Source organism: Cydia pomonella, chromosome 2 (genome assembly GCF_033807575.1).
Source record: "Cydia pomonella isolate Wapato2018A chromosome 2, ilCydPomo1, whole genome shotgun sequence".
NCBI classification, from domain to species: domain Eukaryota; kingdom Metazoa; phylum Arthropoda; class Insecta; order Lepidoptera; family Tortricidae; genus Cydia; species Cydia pomonella.
Window position 1 is genome coordinate 19,334,774 of NC_084704.1, and position 20,109 is coordinate 19,354,882.

A 20,109-nucleotide genomic window follows, 5' to 3' on the forward strand; every position below is an offset into this window, starting at 1 on the left:
TTAACGGCTACAATTTCAAACTAAATGCATTGCTGCCAACTTACAAAATATTCATTTGGTTGCATAGTAGGAACAATTGCTTCATAAGTCAGAAACACGCATGTGACACCCGTAATATAGCAACACCCTAGACTACGGAGACGGCTTAGCGTTGCTTGTCAGTCTCCATAGGCTACTGTGGCCAAAATCGAGAAAAAACTGTCCAAAAATTTAATTTACCAGGGCCTCATGAGTTACGAGGTGTTGCGGACCGGTCGGGCCGGCGCGGGCCGGGCGCGTAACAAGGTATGCTCGCGTATCTTAGCTTATATTTGCTTTGTTTACCTAAATTAAGATTTATTTTTGTTGACTCGTAGGAAAAGTATTGTATGCACCGTTGTACAAGTAGACCAAAAAATACTCGTGGCGTATTCCTTTACAACTTAACTCACGCCACTCGCCTTTTTTGACCCTTCTTATACAACTGTTGCATAAAATACTATAATCTACGGCGTCATGACATTTTTGGCGGGAATTTGTCATTTGACAGTAGTTCAAACAAAAGTGGTCTATGGAGAAAATTTGAATTCGTGGAGTTATTCCGTTTTTTTTTTTGGAAGGCAAAACTGCGAAACAAATCTATGAAAGGATTTTACGAGTACCTACATTGGGTAGTTCGTGTCCTTCCTACGAAACGGTTCGACTTGTGAGTAAATGAGTTTAAGCGAGGCAGGACAAGCATTGAAGATGCAGCTCGCCATGGAGCCCCGACAACGGCTGTATTATCCGAATCCGAAGTCATTGATAAATCCATGATTTAGTTTTGCCGGCCGAAGATTGAAAATACGCGAATTAGCTGAAGCCACAAACATCTCTTGTGAGCGGATGTATTTTATTTTACACAACGAGTTGCACATGAAACGTTTTGTGCAAACGTTGGGTGCCGCGATTACTGACTCCATCAGAACAAATTCTCTCTCCGTAGACGAAACAACAGTCGAAAGCGGAACAATGGGTTGGTCATGGTGAGCCAGCTCCAAAGAAAGCCGAAAGCATTCCGTCTGCTGGAAAGGTGATGACGTCTGTGTTTTGGAACGGCAAAGGGAATACTTTTAATTGACTACCTTGCCAAGGGGAAAACTATAGCAATAGAAGGGATAACTGGAGCAATAGAAGCAATAGAAAAACCTCCAGGTTTGGCAACAAAGAAAGTGATATTTCACCATGACAATGCTCTGGTGCATTCAAGTCGTGTCGCTGCACAAAAAATTTCGGAGCTACGATTTCAACTTCTTCCACACCCTGCTTATTCACCAGATTTGGCTTGGTCGGACTACATATTTCCGAAACTCAAAACATTTATACGGGAGGTCATGCGTATTACGAAGCCCTTGAACAGACGCACTTCCGTGAAGGCATAGAGTAGTTGCAGATTCGTTGCGACAAGTGCGTAGAACTTCGGGGGGATTACGTAGAAACATTTGAGAAATAAAATAAATACATTTGCAATATTTTTTTTTTCATACCAAACTAAGTTACTTCTCAAACAACCCTCGTAATTAACTTTCCCTCTTTAATATTTTTTAAATATTGATCCTTGAGAAAAGTGTACTACCGATATTTTGTAAAAAAATGTGTAGATTATTTACGTTTAACAACATTTTTTGATATTGGCCACCGCTTAAGAGTAATAACTCGTAAACGAAACACAAAAAAAAAACGGACCATAGAATTGATTTTCATTAACTTTCCCGCTTTGATATCATTTTCAATATTGATCCTAGTGAAAAAGTAGTGTTTTTTCGTTAGTAGATTGCTGTGAAGGATTTTACATGTACGAAATGTACACATTTGGGTTCGTCTTTCACGTCTCTAAAAACTGGTCAGCTCGCGTAGCCAACGTGCCAAACGTTAACGCTCCGTAGCGAACGAAACGCAACTGTCACTGTCGTACTAATGTGGAAGAGTGATAAAGAGAGATGGCTACGATACGCTACGGAGCGTTAACGATTGGCACGTTGGCTACGCGGCCTGAGATTTTAATTGTAAACTACTTAACACAAAAGTTATAGCCGTTATTCTTAACACAAAAGTTTTTTGGCCTAAAAATGTTCAACTTTAATGCCAAACATCTCTAAGACGAAATAAATATGTTACACTATACTGCTTACAGCCGTTGTTCTTAATATGATAAGCTATAAACATTATAAAACTTAGGGATTCCGATCGAAGGTCATTGGCGTTAGGGACCCCCTTAACAGAAGTCCCCTTTAAAGTCTGCCTGTGACGCCCTTGGTTTCTTGGGTTTTTGACATTGAGTTTGAACTAAGTATCTCTTATAATGTTAAAAAAAAGCATATTTCTGGAATATATCACCAAACCATTTATTATTATTTTAATAAAACTGTGCGTTTCAATTTAGCTTACATAAAATACAATTATTATACCCAGGGTGTAAAACCCTAATATTTATAAATAATAAAATGTATAACTATCAAAAATGGATACAGTAATTATCTACTTATTCATCTATAATTTTATTAACCCCTTAACCATTTGTAAAGAAATATCTACCTACGATATTAGTATTGTGCAATAAAAATCCACTTACCTATTTAATCAAAATAATTAACAACAACATAATTAATTATAATTGGACAAACTCAACAGTTATTATTTCATAAATCATATACATGCAATACATAATAATACACCTTCTATGAGTTACATAAATGTACTTACAGTGTTATCACAAAAAATATCTTTAAAGAAAAGACTCCACTTTATTCCAAATGTTAGCAGGTACTTCGTAAAATCTGCAGCGTTCATTAAATAAATATTTCAATATTCAATACCTACCTACTTAAGATTCAGTCATTAGTAAATACAAGTATTAAAATATGAGGCGGCGCGCGCGGCTTTCTCGCCCGAGGAACGTCTACACTGGCCGTTTTGTGCGCGAGGATATTGCCCCGCTATGTGTGGACCCGCCTATTAATATATATTCAATGTGAAAACATTTTTCAAATTTTTAACTATCAACTTATTACCTATACAGATATAAATAGCTTCCAATAACGAAAACAATTCATATACCTAGTATTTATAGATCTTTCTTCTGGAGATAAGTATCATGTTTTTAAAAGATTACTTGATACTATATTAGAACATAATTTTTCACGCCGCTGTTCGGAAATGTGGCAATAGATGGTCTAAAAGCAAGCTGGAAAGAAGGCAATAGCTGTAGCACCTGATCCACCACTATTAAATCCTGTACCTGTATTCGACGCCTACAAACATAATGAGAGAAGCATTTCCGTTTCCCTATAGTATCAGACATAATTTGAGTACAGTTTCCGGTATCCCTACCTCCCCCTCCACTGCCAGCCTGGTGAGTCAGCTGTCTTGGATGCGGCTGCTCGCCTCTTGCCTCATTAGCGTTTTGTTTCCCAACGTGAACGGTCGTGGTCTAAGACGTGCCCGTCTTGACCCAGACAACAAAGTATTTTTAAATTTAAACCGTTCGTAACGTATAGTATCATTAATTTTCTTACACTTAGTCTTTGCTGGTTAAGAAAATCTTTTAAGCTTTTTAGTAGCACCTTTGAATAGAAAACGGTTATTGCCGTTCGATATTTAAAAGTAAAATAAAATTTAACGGTTACAGTTTCTGGTCTAACATAATTATTAAAGGTTGTGTTTTTTGTTTTAACGTAGTTTGCTTGCAGCAACAATGAGTGGTGGTAAAGACGAAGGCAATCGATCAAGACAAAGGAATGATTCGGAAAGTTCGAGTTCGTCATCAGGTTCGAGCAGTGATTCGTCTGCGAAGAAAAGGCGTCGTCATAAAAGACGGAATCAGTATTCAAGGAATGAGGTGAAAAAACTTGCAAAGGAGGTAAGCGCGTTGCGTAAATTATTTTGCCGTCCTGCTAGCAGCACCCCAAACTACCCACCAGATGATAATTTAAATTGTATCGATCATAATGTTAGTGGCGATTTGTATGACAATGTATTAGCCGATGCTAATGTTGGTAATGATATTGTTATCGATCAACAAGCAGCTGCGGATGCCCCTGCCCAGTCAATGTTTTCTATAAATTTAGAAACTAGCTTAAAAGAACCCACAATTCCAAAAACGCCCGATAGCTATCTCGAAGCGTTACAAAAAGAAATCGTTTTACGAACAAAACGTGGACCGACGTGCGTTATCTGGAGGTTCAAAAATTGTACACGCATTCCCCCGGTTTTGTGGAACTAGAGACCAATGAGGAAGTGCTAGCTTATGATACATCTAAATCATTGTCACATACAGAGCGATCGTACGCTGCGCTTACTTTTGCATTGTTAAAACAAAAAGAAACGATTGAGAACAATATTCGCGAATTTCTTGACTGGGCACAGGGCTATAGTCAATTGACGTTTGCATCAATCAAAGAAAAATTAGAAGGACTTTTCGATGCTGGTGAATTTCATAAGGTGTCCGTGGATGCTTTGCAACTTGTATGCGGTCACCGGGCTGATATAGTTGAGCAGAGAAGGGACTTGATATTGCGGGCAGTGCGGGACCCGCTCAACAAGTCTAATTTGCGGAAGATTCCACCTACTCCTACTAACCTGTTTGATCCTCAACCTTTCGCAGCTGTCCTAGAAAAAGCTGGAGGCGTACGCAAGGTTTTCTGGCCTAAACCAAAGCCAACCACCAGTGCCCCTGCTGCGCAAGCAGGTAGCAGTGGAAATGTGCATCGCCCCGCGCAGGGGTCCTTTGCTACTAATATACTAATATGCCTGCGCAAGGCTATCAATATCAGAATAAGAGGCGTGGCCCTCCTCAATACACACCCGCGCAGGGTATGTGCAGTCATTATCCCTCGCAGGGACCAGGCCCAAGCAACTGCCAACATTGTCCTGCGCAGGGAACAAACAATAGTGGGGACCAGAGGGCAAATCAACGTCGAGATAACACCACATATCGTCCCCGAAACTGGCGTCCTAATCGGAACGGGCGCGACACCCGTGGCAATAAGCGGAGCGCATCCCCTTCTTACAAAGATAACTCTAATAAGCGAAGGCGCTTTTGACTCGAGGCCCTTCCAAGCAGGACAACTACAACATTTTTACAAAAAATGGAAAGACCTACCACCGCCGCCTTTCATTTTAAAAATAATTCAGGGATATCGCATACCCTTCTTAACGAAACCGCCTCTCATAGCACCACCTCAAAACGAGAGCTATGCAACACGGTCATCGCCGGAAATGACTGCGGTAATTCGGGAACTGAGAGATCAGGGGGCCTTAGAGACAGCCACCACCAGCCCAAGCTTTTTATCAACAATGTTTCTGGTGGAAAAGGGGGATGGCTCCCAAAGGCCCATTTTCAACCTACGGGCCCTGAATTTCTATGTCCGAACCGAATCCTTCCGTTTGATAAATGTTGTCAAAATACAGGATTTTCTTCAAAGCAGGGACTGGCTTGCAAAGATAGACCTGTCTCAAGCATATTTTCATATCCCGATTGTGAAAAGTCATCGGAGGTTCCTGCGACTTGTTTACCAAAACCAGCTGCTGCAGATGATATGTCTCGCGTTTGGCTTGAGTTCGGCACCAAAAGTTTTCGCTTCAGTTACGAATTGGATCGCTCAAGTACTGAGAGAGCGTGGAGTGAGAATCCTGGTTTATTTGGACGATTTTTTAATAGCTCACCAGAACCCACATACTCTCGAAACCCACATAAATATGGCGACGAAATTGCTGCAAGAGTTGGGATGGCAGATCAATTGGGAGAAATCCATCTTAAATCCCAGGACCCGCCTAGAGTACTTGGGTATAAGATGGGATCCGTGGAACGACGAAAAAAGTCTCCCCGAAAAGAAAGTACTCAAAATATTGAGCTTCATATCGAATCTTGTTCACCAACAGGGTGCGGATCTCAAAGAACTGCAATCTTTAGCGGGGATGCTGAACTTTGCAAGTTTCGTAGTACCGAGAGGTCGCCTAAACTTTCGTCACATACAGAACAGAGTCAACCAGCTTCGGTATCAACACCCGAAAAAGCGGTTCTTACTCCCCAGCGAAACACTGGCAGAAATGAATTGGTGGAAGACCAATTGTCGGAACACATCGCCTATGCAGATCCCTCCACCAACACATTATTTAACAACCGACGCATCGGATGTGGCATGGGGAGGAAAGTTGAACAATGCGCACTTCTCGGGTCTTTGGACTGCAGCAGAGAAGAAATTGCACTGCAACCAAAAAGAACTACTGACTATCCTCAAAATTCTGCAGCTGAATCAGTCTCACGATCTGTAGGACGCTTCGCTATTAATTCAGAGCGACAGCCGAACTGTGGTAGCATATCTGAGAAACGAAGGCGGTACTCGGTCGGACATGCTTATGACCTTAACCTACAAGATATACCCGTTTCTGGATATGTTTCGGATTCGGCTGCGTATCTACCATCTTCCAGGAATATACAATGTCGAAGCCGACCACCTTTCAAGGCTAAAGGTGCTCCCCGAGTGGCATTTGCTACCAAAAGCCACGTCACCAATCTTTCGCAAGTGGGGAACGCCTCAAATCGACCTGTTCGCATCCCGGACGGCGCATGTAGTAGCGGCGTACTGTTCACTGGATCAGACCGACAGTCAGGCGCTATTTTGCGATGCTCTCAGCCTAATGTGGAGTTTCAAACTAGCATGGGTCTTTCCGCCCCCATGTTTGATACCCAGAATCCTACACCACCTAAATCAAGCCAGTGGAGTGTATTTGATGGTAGTCCCCAGATGGGAGAGAGTGTTTTGGCGCGCGGACCTAAAGAGTCGAGCCATGGGGCCCCCACATACGATATGGAACTTGAAGGACGTACTAGTCGATGTAGCCACCGATCTTCCTCCGCCGAAAGTAGATCAAATGACCCTGGAGGTCTGGAGGTGTGGGGGTGGTCGAGGGACCTAGATAGCTGGTCTAGGGATCAAAAGTCATTGCTTTTATCGAGTTGGCGTCCTTCGACTTTAAAAACATATTCGGTTGCTTGGAGTAGATGGTGTCGCTGGGCTCAAGTAAATAATATTGATTATTCTGCGCCTTCTGGGTCACAGTTAGCACGCTATTTATCAGACTTGTTTCAAAAAGAAGGCCTTGCATATAGTACAATATTAGTGCATAAGTCAGTGGTGTCGTCGCTATGTAACGTTAATAGCTCGGAAGCACTACGTTCGCACAAACTTGTTAAGCATGTCCTGAAAGCTATAGCCCTACAAAAGCCTAAAGATCCAAAACCACCCATATGGGATGTTTCAAAGTTAGGGTCCTTTATGGCTTCCAGGCATATCAAATGCGATAATTTATTCGATGTGGCCAGACAGACGGCCACTTTGCTGTTGTTGTGCTCGGGTAGAAGGATCCATGACCTTACACTCTTATCCATAGACTCCGAACACATGATTGAATCCGAAGACTGCATTACCTTCTGGCCTCGATTCGGGTCTAAGACTGACTCTGCAGACCATAGACAGTCAGGATGGACACTTCTTAGTAACACACAGTGCTCTGCCATCAACCCAGTTTTTTGGATAAAAAGACTAATAGAGCTGTCACAACAGAGACGTCTTGCTTGTAAGAGTCAAAATCTTTTTCTTACCGTGAATAATGCTCCCAAGGCAGCTTCACGGACTATAATAGCTGGTTGGGTAAAGACATTATTACGAGACGCCGGCATCAAGGCTACACCAGGGAGCGTTCGAGCAGCAGTAGCCTCGAAGAATTGGATAGAGAATTTTCCAATTGATAAAATTCTTGAACAAGGAAATTGGCGTTCAGGAGACACATTTAGATTGTTTTATCGTCGAGAAGTATTGAAATCATCCACATCACGTGATGAAAATATTGTTAATCTAAGCAATTTATTTAATTGTTCCTAATCATAATGCTTTACGATTTCATAATCATTTAAATCCAGAAAATCATTTATGTGTTAATAAGAATTTGTTGACTATTGATTTACAATAATTAAATAAAAATAAATGTTCTATCCGTTAAACATCCGTTTAATTTATGTCACCCTACCACTACCTAGAGCTTGTAATGTTATATACCCTTTGGTATATAATATTTAAATTGAATTTCGTAATCCAGTGTACCTACTAGCTAACTTGTCATCACATTAGCGTTTTACCTTCACTGCCAGGCGATAACAAACACGTCTCATTATGTTTGTAGGCGTCGAATACAGGTACAGGATTTAATAAAGGCGTTTTACCTTACAATAAAACGCTTATTAAATACTTACCTTATTCGACGCCTACAAAATAAGTCCTGCCTGGCACATACTGAGCCCCAATGAGGCAAGAGGCGAGCAGCCGCATCCAAGACAGCTGACTCACCAGGCTGGCAGTGGAGGGGGAGGTAGGGATACCGGAAACTGTACTCAAATTATGTCTGATACTATAGGGAAACGGAAATGCTTCTCTCATTATGTTTGTAGGCGTCGAATAAGGTAAGTATTTAATAAGCGTTTTATTGTAAGGTAAAACGCCTTTATTACAATGTTTCATTGTTGTCATCATCTGTCATTGGTGGTGGTAAAAGGCCGTGTTTTGGTGTAACTCTTCAAAAATAAAATAAGGTTACTTTTAGACCAATTACTTGTTTTAAAAAAAAGAAACGTCAAAACCATTCGGTTCACGCTTAAGGCGTTTTTACTTTTGTAGCTGTTTGTGGTTTTTTAGCAAAAAAGCTTCTAAGTTTAGAATCGGTTTGAAGCAAACAACAGAAAAACGCCTCTTAAGTGATATAAAGGGAAAAAAAAGGCGGGATCGGATAATACTTACTGAATTGGATACTGTAAATTGTGTTTGACTAAAAAATACTTACATGAAACAGAAACGTATCTAGATAGATACGTGTTATATAAATCCGCTATAAAAATGAGTTCTTGTAGTGAAGAATAAATGTTCCTGGCAAAAATACATCGCTTTCTTTCAACAATTGTCCTCACGCCAAAATAAATCCTAATTTCTATTAAAGTGCTTACAGTTATGCAAATGTTTTCTTATTTCCTCACAGTAGTTGTGAAAAGCACTATTTTATGCCTCGGCCGGAAACGCTAAAGATGGACTCCTCCACGAACGTATCGACCCTCAAACTCACTCGTCCATCTCTGAGCGGTTTTCCGGCCTCTCCTACGATGTACTGTTTTACATTTTTTTACACGGTGGCGCAACATCTATCGGCAGCATCATCTTTGTTATATTTATTATAGGAATAAGATATTAGATACCCTCGAAGAAAACAAACTAAAACTTTAAAATAACTACTGTTGTGTGAATTCAAATCCTAAATATTCATTGCTGAATAAAGCTTAAATCTATTTCAAAATATTTTACAGTACATATGGTGGTACTTTACCGCACTAGTGCAATAATTAGGATATTACGTTATTATCTCCAATATTTAAAGGGCCATATGTAGTGTAAAATGTTGTATGATACATGTGCGAATAGGCAATTTGCTACTTGTGCAAAACCTACCTGTAATATTTATTTGTCAAAAAACAACTCAAAATATATTGAAGTGTAAGGCTGTTTTATAGGCCTCTGGGCAGCTAGAGCCAGAAAACTTTAAATGACATTTTAGTCTCTAAATGCGGTCAGAAATAAACTTAAAATCTGCCAGGTTAGTAGTTTCCAACCCTGTATTATAGGCTACATTCACTGTCATATTGAAGCATGAATTTGTCTTTATGCATCTAAAATAATCAATGAATTTGTTTAGTATGCTAGTAGAGCAGAATGTGGATCCATAGGTAAATTTAAATTAGAGTCAGACCTAATATGCAGATCCACAGCATATGAAAACTTAAACAAAAATTGTAACAGATTAACCAAAATCATTTGAGATAAAGATAAGTTAAGCCACCACAAATTGCTATAATAACAGCAATCAAAACTAGACTAATAATCTTAGTACAGAAACAAAAGATAATGACTCCCAGTACCGCAGCACAAACCAAAGCAGCTGCCCAAGGAACAGTTGTCAATTTAAAAGCAGGTTTTTCATCTTGTTTTTTGTCTGCAGTTGTTGTAACAATAACCGCAATAAGGAAAATTCCCACAGTCCAGGTTATTACGCGCGACATCTAAAACAAGGATATAAATATAAATAACGCCTTTATACCATACAATTAAGGTAAAACACCCTGGTTACGTTTAAAAAAATTAGTCACTCGCAAATTAAACATTTATTAGGTACTTTTTTAATAAGGAAGTTAATTACTCGTAAAACTCAAGAAGTTTGAATGAGAAGATAAATCATTAAAGTACAAAAGAAACTTGGTAACAGTAGTGTAAAAAAAGAATAAGTGCTTACTTTTAAGTTATTAGGCAACAAGACAATGTAAAATAATCCGATGTTCTATTGTATTAATTTGTCAGCAGATCCCACGTATTTTCTCAGCAACCTTTGAGTTATTGTCACTCCCAGATCAAAATTATTTGTTCTTTTGTGCTTTCCTATCACTTCAGCTTACTTTGTTGATGTTTATTGATGTCAATGTCATGCTTGTCACTGTCAAATAGGCTTGAGTCGGTCAGGACCGAAGAACTAAAAGGAATGAAATCCCACCACAGACCGAAAGGAACTAGTTCATCTTAAGCGCTCTTAATCGGTCTCGGTCCTTTAGTTCAGTAGTCGGTATGTCAGCGGGCCTACCGCGAACCACGTTCGACGGGTGGCCTCCCTGTCACACTTACGTACGAATTTACAAGTGCGACAGAGAGGCAACACGTCGAACGTGGTTCGCCCTCAGTACCAAGTAACAAATCGGTCGGGAGCGAATGATCGGAATGAGTCAAGGTCAAGAAATTCGCTCTCTCACGCTCTCGCTCTGTTTATTTGCGAGCGAGAGCAAGATATAACCTAGTCATACTCATTCAGATCTCGAGATTTGCTCCTGAACTAAAGGAACTAAAGGACCTAAAAGAGCGAACTAGTTCGTTTGACCGATTGACCGAGATCGGAGCGCTCTTTTTAAAGACCGAGCGGGCACAACTCTACTGTCAAAGTGTAAAAGTACGGAAGGTGGAGATAAGGAACGAAATCTCCATGTACCAAAAAGTGTAATCAAAAAACTTTCAATAGGTGGCGCTACAATACCTAGAGTACTTGAACAAAAAAATCAAATCATAGACAGCGCAATTCACTCCGTTAATAACGCCTAGGTTCTTAGCTACTCTAGCGCTACTCTGGGGAGATTTGGAACTATTATTTATAGCTGACAGCTGGACACTTTTGCAACAGTTCTACCATAAGAGATGCCACTCCTCTTAATTCCACACTCCATATGTAAAAGGTATGAAAGGTAGAGGCAAGGAACAGAATCTCCATATACCAAAAAGTGTCCGACAAAAAATCGTAAATAAGTGGCGCTACAATACATAGAATACTTTGAGAAAAAAATCTAATCATAGACAGCGCACTTCACTCCGTCAATAACACCTAGGTTCTTAGCTACTCTAGCGCTACTCTGGAGAGATTTGGAACTATTATTTATAGCTTTTTTTATTTGGACCCGGGTACGTCCTTAAACTACGTCCACAAGAGAGGTATGGGCATTGTGAATGTCATCTCGCTCTGTGTGGTAGGGCACAGTACAGCGGATGTCATTCCAGATCTAGAGCAGAGCCCAACTGGGGAAGTACCTCCACAGACCCTACTCATAGTGTTGTGTTTCTGCCGGTGAGTAAGGTTGCCAGAGCTCAACGAGGGGAGGTAGGGGGTTAGGGTCGGCAACGCGCATGTAACTCCTCAGGAGTTGCAGGCGTACATAGGCTACGGATACTGCTTACCATCAGGCCGGCCGTATGCTTGTTTGCCACCGACGTAGTATATAAATAAATAAAAATAAAAATCTTTTATTTCGTGTAACAAGAGACACATATCTTCTTAAACTAACTAAAACTAACTAAAAATCTAAATTTCTAAATTTTAAAAATCTTAATTTATTAAACGGGCTTCACCATTTGACAGTACTAGTGGGAGAGTGTAATCTTCCACAGTGTGATAAATATACACAATCCACCCTCTCGGCTATCATCTTCAGAATGATGTTGGGACTGCTCCGCACCCGACGCATCAGGGATGCGGTGCGCCCGCGCATTACCGTGTGAAAGCAATTTACGCGCGCCGCAGCGAACATACCTGACGCGCTACAGAAACGGGGCAGTCCCATCAACACCCTGAATGCGTTATTGTATTGTACACGGAGGGCCCCATAAGCCCGTTGCGTATACTGCGCCCACAGGCAGCAGGTATAGAGGGAAGTGCAGAAAGCTCTGAATAATGTTGCTTTCACCTCTATAGAGCATCCTGCAAACCTTCGAGCGATCATATCCTCCCGGACCGACAGGGCCCTTCGCTCTCTCTCCAAGTCCATATCGTCTCTGAGATCGACCGCAACTATATGCCCCAAGTACTTAAAGGAATCAACTCTTTCCAAAAGAGCGTCATTAAGATATATAGATGGAAGCTCGATTGTATTTTTGCGGTCAGTCTCAAAAACCATATACTGACTCTTGCTCCCATTATATTTGAGGCCGTGGTCAGTTGCATACGCTTCACAAATTTTCAGCATTCGCCTGATCCCACACACTGACGCGCTCAACAACACCATATCGTCTGCATAACTCAAGTTGTTGACACATACCCCATCTATATGACATCCGACATGCGTATTGCTGAGCGTCTCAATTAACCCGTTAATATATAGGTTGAACAGTGTCGGTGAGCTCAAACCCCCCTGTCTCACTCCACACTCCAACCTATATTCGTCAGACATTGCGTTTGCCCATCGAACACTGTTGACCTGGTTCCCATACCAATACTTAAGGATATTTACAGTTTCTGGTGGAAGACCTGTGTCCTCAAGTTTTTTCCACAGTATTTTGTAGGAAACCAGGTCAAAAGCCTTGGACAAGTCCAAAAAACAAGCAATAACAGGTGTCCTCCTGGTAGTATAGTACTTCACAGTGTGCTTAAGACTCAGTATTGCCGCTTCCGTGGATAATCCTGGCCGGAAACCAAATTGGTTATCATGCAGCTCTACACGTTCACTCAACTGTGAATTAAGCACACTGTCAAGTATTTTTGCAATAATTGTCGCTAACGATATTGGCCGATAGTTATTCCTGTCTGCTAAATCCCCAGTTTTGTTTTTAACTACAGGAACAACAATCGTCCGCATTAGGTCATCAGGAAGATAAGAGTGGCGAATACACAGAGTGTAAAACATGGCTAACAACCTTGATATGTGGGGCCCGGCATGCTGCAGGTGCTCTATGGAGAGACCATCGTGACCCGGGGACTTACCTTTGTGCATAGACTTGATAGCCTTATCTATGCTTCTGGCAGTAATTCTAGGTCCTACGTCCTCACTACAGGTCTCTCCATCGAATCCCTCCGGCATCGTAGGACCTAAGGGAGACTTGACTACAAAATGGTCCCTAAATAAATTAGCAACCGTTTTAGGGTCACTCACACCATCGACTCCACTGGGTAGGCCAGTCAAGGGTTTTAATTTGTTTGTGGACTTCCAAAAGGATTTAAAATGTTTTTTCGAGTGGTGTGAGCTTATGATATCAAGTTTGATTTGCTTTTGATGATCTTGACACCATTTTAATATAAAAAAATAGCTGACAGCTGGACACTTTTGCAACAGTTCTGCCTAAGGAGATTCTGTTCCTTGCCTCTACCTTCCTTAGTAAAAGGGTTCTACAGATGTAACGATTTGCTGTCGCCATTGTAGTTTGGCCAAATATAGACAGAGCACGGACTTATAAGATTAACCGGACAGGGTACATTGACCAAAAAGTATGTACACATGAGAAGTCAAGGTGGGCCGTTGCATCTCTTTCTAATTAGGGTGACCATGAGTTATATGTATCTGGGATATTAAGATAACGTGTAATATATAGTTTGGCCAAGATCTTTTCTCATTCGTGCATAGTCAGAGAGAATCTTACTGTCTTTTTGCTGTGCTAGTATTATGGCCCCTGAAAAGGGATGGATATAGTTTATTCTCTTCTGTAAAACGCTTCACAAAATCTTACTTAATTTATTCGTCCTAAAAGCTGGTACTGATAGGCGTACCGGACCGCCACCATGATAGATCGTGAGGAAGGTGGGCCGCCGTAACTTCTGTCAAGAACACAGGTATGAGTAAGAGAGAGAGAGAGAGGGAGAGAGAGAGAGAAACAGATATGCTGACAGGACCAGGGTCGCGGTCCGCTGCGCCCGTTTATTATAGTTTTTAACCAAGGCGCTTGTCAATGGAGCGTAATAGACATAAGAGATATTGTCCTTTTCTGATAATATTATTGAGCTTGTTGGAGTCGAACCTACCGCGAACGCCGAATTTCGCAAATTGCGAGCATCTTTCTCTGTCACTCTTAACTCCTTTATATCTCCATGTATAAATTATTTACTAATATAAACGGGACTTAATTGCGTATTAAGTTTTATGTTTACGTCCAACGTTCCGACGACGGCGTTGTCCCCGTGGTCTCGAAGGAGACTGGCTAAAGTTGACATCAAGATCTTCTAGCTGCGCGAGTTTTTCTAACTACTCGCTCTTGGTCTTGTTTATTGACTTGAACATTTTGCGCACTAGGGATGTTACTCTGTCACAACACTAACGATATCCGATTTTTCAACTGTCGATATTCATTCTCGCTTACACATACTAATAACTGGGGGCCTACCTCAAAAACCGAAAATCTCAAATTTGTCTTGTACTCTCACTAAGACGTAATAAGAGTGACAGAGAAAAATGCCCGCAATTGATGAACTTCGATTTTTCGAACTGCGGTTATAGCCCTGAATTCCACGTGGATGAGATTTATATTTTCTAATTAAAATACTTAAGGTGTTACGATGCCGGACATGTGTTTGAAAATTAATAAATGGCGGCTGTTAGCCGCCACTGTCGAACTCAAAAATGGTCACGCATTTTCATTTGTAGTCTGCCTCTTTCGCACTCATGGTATGCGTGATGGCTTACGTTTTGCACACTTTAACTATCTTTAATCCTTTAAGCGTCATCTACTCATCGTAGATCTGTGAAGAGATGGGTAGGACATCAATTTAAAATGAGTTTGTATGAGTACCTCATTCTCTAAAATGAGGTGTTACAATGTCTTACTTCAAATGAGGAGAGGTACTAGCAGTTTTTCAGCATCGACTATTCCATCAACTCCAACGGCAGCAGTACATATTTAATGTAAATACATATTTAGGCATTGCTAAACTTCCTTTATAAATACACATAAATATTTAACTGGAGTGCAATTCTGGAGGTTAAAAACAGAACTTTAACAACAGAAGACATACATTTAAGAATCGAACTAAGGACATAAAGTAGTATCCTACATAGCAACTTAATTTGATGCTTTTATGAAACTTGTTCTAATTTAGCAGTTTATCATTTTTATTGTTAGATTGTTCAGTATCAATCCTTGCTACTTGATATCATTTTAAGTTTAACATTCATATATTGAAATAAATACTAACCATAAACTACCAAACAAACAATTAACAAACTAAGGAGAACAAATCCAATATTTTTTGTACCATTATTACATAGAAATTACTAACTTACCACCTCATAATTTATCAGTAATATGATAACAAACGAAAGCCTCAATAACGTTCGCGCGGTAATGCCACCGGCGTGTAATATACACTTGATTTTTGTATGCAAAAGACACAAAGAAAGACCCACAGGTATATTTTATCGAAAAAACAATGTTAATATATTGTTATTTTGGCATAATTATAAGAATGGTCACTGATAACTATTTATAAAAGACAACTAAAGATTACGAACAACTTTTTCGAGTTTCTCGTACTATAAATATGTCAAACTCATAAATGATCGAAATACTATACGAAGCACGTTAACAAAAAGTATTACAAATTCAAATCGTTAAAATGTACATGTTTATTTCACCTATATAAATTATATTTACTTTTTTATTAATGAACTAATGTAAAATATAATATTTTGTGTACGCCACTATATTATATTTCAATAATTTAAATAATATTTTGGTCTCTTAAACGATAACTGTTTCTAAGCAAGCTTCGTAAATGCCCAGTGAGACTTGGTTGGCATTTCAATCGCTTATCAAGTAACCATTTCACTGTCCAGTCTAATTGATTCAGATTATACATGTCACCAGCAATATGAGTCTTGAGGTTTGGTTATACTGGTTTGCGCGTTAGTACAATAATAGCTAACAAATATGGAGGCCTACCGCGAATCACGAAGTTTTGCTTCGCTGTCGCACTTACGTATGAATTCACAAGTGCGACAGAGAGAAAAACTTTCATCGCTAGGTTCTCTGATGACTTAGATTTTTTGCGCCATTTTGACAAGTAACTTGGCAATGCTAGGATCAAAATGGCGTAATATGTATGAAAGCTTGCGGACGCTTACGCTTGTTTTCTTTCATTTTTCATTTTTAACGTATTTTCGATGAGGTGTTATTGAAGCACGGCGCGTGTCTGTCTCACTCCCTCTTTCGGTAAATCTAATTCATTGTTTCATTTTGAAAGGATTTTTGAGGGGATGTCACAGTGAGGCGAGTGAATGGTACAAACACAACGCATTTCTCGGTGGACCTTTTGTCCTTGCAATAAGGTTTGTAGTTGGGCAGTTGATAGTGTGGACGATGAGTTACGATGACGTCGATGACTCATTTCTTCATTTGAATGTCGGCGAGCACCGAGCGCCTCGCGACTCTCTTGCGAGTTGTGAGGAACGCGAGTGAGTTTGAAAGGCTGAGAGTTTTTTTGAAATTTGAAGTGTTTGAATGATTTGTGTGGTAAGAGCTGTGTGTGATGCGCGCGAGTAAATGAGTAAAATTAATAGAGGAGTGATGTATGACATTTATGCGCTGTGAAGTTCTGCGACAATTTAACAAAATGAGTGGTACAAAGGTGCCTCACGAGTGAGCAACTCAACACTAGATCTGTGATTGCAACAAGTTTTCAAATTTGCCGCCTTTTTCTGCTGACGGAAATGTGTGTCCAATCTATATCGAATCGATTACGTGTATATAAATAGTTAGTAAAACCAAATATAATGTATAAACGTAAGTCTGGAATGTTTAAGGACTTTGGATTTCAATTTTGGCAATTAATTATTCTGTAATAGCTAACATTCCACGAATTTAATCATGTCGAAATATAGACATACCTAATTAGATTAACTTACTTAAGTACTTAATAAGGATTGTGTAAAACTGATTTACATCGTGCCGACATCATGGCCACCCTAATGAGTTTGACAATTATCGTCTTGTATTTTTATCGTAAAAATGAATGATTGTGGTTCAGCTGTGAAAATATATACCACAATCAGCGAAACTTTCACTTCTACAACCTGTCACACAATTTTTTTTACCCATTTTTTAAATATTTCGCAATTAAATGCTGAGCCTCACCATTCACGTATTTTATAAATATCTCGAAAATATGTCATCGAGTTGGGGATACCAAATTATATTCAAAGTTTCTACAATGTCTACCATATTAAAATTAATGTTTTTTTTTGTTGTGCACATGCTTGGTTTAATCAGTTAATAATATTAATATCATAATTATTTACAAATTACTTAAAAGATTTGAGAACCGCACTTTATATATAGCACTAAAATAGTATAAGAATGTATTTAATTTCAGTAGTATATGGATATAAATACTACCACAATGGTATGTTTTTAACATGGGAAACATTTGCCAGTGAGACACCGCGCCCCACTTTTGCTATCTCAAGTGGACCGTTTTCTATAGTCTGGTAAGAACACCTTTCTGCCTCAGTGATAAGGTTCAATTTACTATAACAAAAAAAGTTAGAGTGTGCCCCACTTTATATCTCCATGCTGTGTCGTCACACAATTTTCAAAGAGCGTTTTGGGCGCGAAAGCATGTGTCAAAATATATTTTGTTAATTTAACATATTTAAAGCCGTTTTCATGGTAAGTTAAAATTTTGGGCAACATTTGGTTAATATAGAATGTATTTTAGGGCTTATTATTAGAGACAAAGTATTTTTTTACATTTCAAATACGGAAGGAGATAAGGAACGGAATCTCCATGTGCCAAAAAGTCTCATCAAAAAACTTTAAATAGGTGGCGCTACAATACCTAGAGTACTTGAACAAAAAAATTAAATCATAGACAACGCAATTCACTCCGTCAATAACGCCTAGGTTCTTAGCTACTCTAGCGCTACTCTGGAGAAATTTGAAACTATTATTTATAGCTGACAGCTGGACACTTTTGCAACAGTTCTACCATAAGAGATGCCACTCCTCTTAATTCCACACTCCATAATTTCAAATATTGCTAACGATGTGCTGATATTCCGTGAAACGGAAAACGATTATCAGGGCTATATATAACCGCGAAAATCTAAGTTCGTCTATTGTGGGATTTTTCTCTGTCACTCTAATTACGTCTTAGTGAGAGTAAAAGAGAACGATCCCCGCAATATAGGGACTAATGTCGATAAACATTCGTTGTCGCGATGGTAATCTCTTAATACCTACGCATAATAATATATTTACAGTACATATGGGGCTACTTTATAGCACTAGTGCGAGAAGTAGCATATTACGTTACTGTGTCGAACATTTAAAGGGCCATATGTACTGTAAAACGTTGTACGATACATGTGCGAATAGGTAATTCGCAACTCGTGTCGATTTAAAACACTCCCTTCGGTCGTGTTTTAATTTATCGCCACTCGTTTCGAATTTCCTATTTTTCGCACTTGTATCGTAATGTACTATTATAGTGTTGACGGCAACGAATGTACCAACCTAAAGTAATAAGTATTGTAAAATTCTATTATATATATACCTACCTACTCATGTAACATACTTATGTCTTTACGAAATAAAGAAAGATATATAATTTCGAAGTGTGGATGTAATGGGCTCTTTCCATCTACAAATCTTAGGGCAGAATTGTATCCCAATAAATTCTTTTGGATTATAAGAACATGTTAAACTACTTTTAGGGGACCTGTAATGACCATATTTTTGTAAATAATGAATTTAAAATATCTTTTGGCACACGTCACGTGACCAAACTCGAAACGTCATTGAAGATTCTGATGACGTCACAACTCTTGGATCATTCTCGGATTGACACTGTTGACAGTTAAGCGATCAACAACAAATGACAAATGTCAGTTGACAGTTCGTATTTTCTACGTGTGTATGTAGCAGAGACATGTCAGTCGCTTCGCTTGACAGACAGATGAAGTGTGCGAAAGGGAAGCCATGACGTATATGAACAAGCCATAAGTGCGAAAGAGGCAGACTACATATGAGAAAACGTAACCAATTTTGAGTACGAAGGCGGCAGAGGCGGCCAAGATCATATTGCCGTATTTTTTAACGTGAAAATATAAGAGAATCAAAAAGAAAAATATATATTAAGTAATTTAGTGACGATGGTGTCATGTTGTGTGCCGGGTTGTAGTATGTCAGGGCCAGAAAACCCAGGAAAATACTCATTTCACAGGTAATTATGATATTCCTAGCGAAATTTTCGTAACGATATTTCATGAAATTAACAGCATAAAAAGTGTAAAAAACCAATTTATACAGTTCATTATAAGTTTTTCTTCGATTGTGTGTTAATATTACATCATATTAGTCAATAATTTAGAATATTTTGTGTAAAAACCTAAACTGTTACTTTACGCTAGGGCTTGACAAAATGTTCATATGACTGTATCGATAACTTGTCGGTATATTAGTAGGTATGGAATTAGTTGTTCACAAGATATCATTAAGATATTACCTTGATAACCGACTTAAAATAATAACGATTGTTATAATACCTTTTTTGAAGGTGCACATGTTTAGCGATAAATTTAAACTTCACTTTCCAACACAGTACTTACATTTTAACCACACCCAACCCAACTTGTCAGCAAGAAAAGGCGCGAAATACAAATTTTCTTTGGTAAGTCAACACTTTGCGAACACATTTTCAAACAACTTCAACTTTATCATTTTCAACTTTTTCAAACACATTTGAAAAAGTAGTCGATAAAGC

General features: G+C 39.2%; 1 protein-coding gene and 1 long non-coding RNA gene across 2 annotated transcripts in view; both read right to left on the reverse strand.

The window, feature by feature from the left end:
* LOC133534609 (uncharacterized) overlaps window positions 1-20,109 on the reverse strand; it is a 201,521-nt gene that overhangs the window by 85,355 nt on the left and 96,057 nt on the right. The window lies entirely within an intron of this gene.
* On the reverse strand, window positions 8,597-10,547 carry LOC133534591 (uncharacterized). Its single transcript, XR_009802060.1, has 2 exons — window positions 10,348-10,547; window positions 8,597-10,117 (listed from the first exon to the last, which is right to left on the reverse strand). It is a non-coding gene; the product is annotated as an uncharacterized LOC133534591 (long non-coding RNA).